Below are 2,471 nucleotides of genomic sequence, written 5' to 3'. Positions count from 1 at the left end.
CATGGGGAAACATTTCTTCTGTCTCCTCTTGTGCAGTGATCAGACTGCACCATTGCAACTGTAGCACTGGGCCTGGCTCTTTAAAGGAATAATTTTCTCTTTTCTCTCCTATAATAGACAGCTGCAGGGAGAGAGGAGACTGAACTGTATTGGCTGTTGCTACAGCTGAAGAGAACCTACCCCTAGCAACTCCAGGGAAGAAGGACTTCTGAGTGGTTGCCTGGGCCACCCTGGGGGACATGTATAAAATAAATGTTTGTAAACATTGATGCTTAAAGCGGGGGTTCACCCAAAATCTAGCAGAGCCAGCATACTAAGGACATTACATTTCGGCAGGTAATTTTTTGTTCTCTGTACATACCTTTATATACTGATTTTGTCCAGGGCTTCCGGGTTCCGATGACTGGGGGACTGGTCATTCCTATCCTTCCGTTCGATGATTGACGGCTTGTGAAACAGGTGACCTGTCGCACAACGCGCGTCACCAGATGTCGGGAAATAGCAGAGCTGCAAGTCGGCACTATACGGCGCCTGCACAGTCAGCTCTACACGGCGGGCACAGGCGCCGTATAGCGCCGACTTGCAGCTCGGCTATTTCCAGAAAGCGTTGTGCGACAGGTGACCTGTTTCACAAGCCATCAATCATCGAACGGAAGGATAGGAATGCCCAGTCCCGCAGTCATCGGAACCCTGAGGCTGGTATAGGAACGCCCAGTCCCAGAGTCATCGGAACGGGGAAGCCCTGGACAAAATCAGGATATAAAGGTAAGTACAAAAAAAAAAAAAACGAAATAAAAAGTCCTTACTATGCTGGCTCTAATGTAAAAAAAATCGTTTTTAGGGTGAACCTCCACTTTAAAGTGAAATAATAAAAATTAAAAATGTTCTTCCTGCCCCTGCCAATATTTAGATTTCAGCGCTGTAGCACTTTGAATGGCAATTGCGCGGTTATGCTACACTGTACCCAAACTAATTTGTTATCATTTTTTTCCTACAGATAGAGCTTTCTTTTGGTGGTATTTGATCACTGCTGGGGTTTTTATTTTTTTGCGCAACAAATAATTTTTGAAAGATTTTTTAGAATAGTTTTTTTAGAAAAAAAAGTTTTTCTTTGTTTCTGTTATAAAATGTTGTAAATAAGTAAGTTTTCTCCTTCACTGACGTGCCCTGATAAGGCTGCACTGACGGGCACTGATAAGGCAGCACTGATGGGCATGTTAATGCACTGTGTATGGGTTTGGGAGTACAAGTGTGTGTACAACGATGATTTTTTTTTCTTTGCACATTATTGTACACACACTTGTACTCCCAAACCCATACACGGTGCATTAACATGCACTCTGTACCTATACACACACACACACACACACACACACACACACACACACACACACACACATTTATTTACACACTTATATATTATACCTACCATGTCCATGGTTTTGGTATATTTAATAACAACAGCAACATGATATTCTGATTTTAGTATCAACAATACCTTCATACTCTACCATATTCTTTTATACATATTTATGCCAAAATCTTGTTAGTACAGAATGACTTTATATTCTTATTACAAATACATATTGAATCATTATGGGTGTCGTCTGTTTCTCCTAGCGCCCCGCAGGTCTACACCCGAGACTCCGTGCAAGCCGCTGTTTGGTTGACTCCTGCCTAGAGTGATGGGGGACGTTCATCATGGGGATATTGGGATCCTTTGTCTGCACCACAGCCATCATCTCTGGTTACATGTCATCTTCTATATGCTTCGAGCGGTAAATATATCCCCACTACCTGTACTATGGGTGCCAGCATTTTGCTTGAATGTTAGTATCCTAACATACTTTTTTGACATCTTTCCAGAATACAAATCCCCCTGAAGAAGACCAAATTGTGGTCGAAACGCGTCAGGGTATTCTTATGGAAGCTACTTTATCAATGGCACTATATATTATTCCATTGTATCATTTAATCATTGTTGAGATAGGTCTCCAACTGTCTGTAACCTGAATGCATTTATTATTACAACTATCTGCATCTTCATTACTCGTGATACAGAAACCTAGTAAAGATTTTTTTTTTATATATTTCCATGTCTTTGAATTTAATATACTTTACACAGTATGTCGCTTAAAAGCCCCCGGGGGGAATTTCTCCATTTTTGTCTCTACAACATTTTGGGGTGTGCGGCCCTAGGACTCTCAATATATGCGTTTTTTCTTGTCTCTAAAAATAGGGTATCCTCTTTCCCCTCAAAAAAATGACATGCCAAATGTGACATGTCAGTGGGGTCACCATCACTTAAAGCGGAAGTTTCATTTTTGGGTGGAACTCCACTTTAAAAGAATGCGCAGCATGAAAATGGCTGATTTAAAAACAAGTGGCCTGACCAAATACAACTGTGGGGAAGGCCATCCTTTGCTCTTTGGTTTTAGCCAGTAGCTATGGTATGAAAAAATGCAATTGCA

The 2,471-nt window shown here is 41.3% G+C and overlaps 1 long non-coding RNA gene across 1 annotated transcript; it reads left to right on the top strand.

Annotated features, from left to right (window-relative positions):
* Window positions 1–1,682: 1,682 nt before the first annotated feature.
* LOC120939634 lies at window positions 1,683–2,089 on the top strand. Its single transcript, XR_005749327.1, has 2 exons — window positions 1,683–1,778; window positions 1,867–2,089. It is a non-coding gene; the product is annotated as an uncharacterized LOC120939634 (long non-coding RNA).
* The last annotated feature ends 382 nt before the right edge of the window (window positions 2,090–2,471 follow it).

Source organism: Rana temporaria, chromosome 5, assembly GCF_905171775.1.
Source record: "Rana temporaria chromosome 5, aRanTem1.1, whole genome shotgun sequence".
Taxonomy (NCBI): Eukaryota; Metazoa; Chordata; class Amphibia; order Anura; family Ranidae; genus Rana; species Rana temporaria.
Note: the sequence above shows the minus strand (reverse complement) of the source record. Positions and strands in the feature narration are given on the sequence as shown.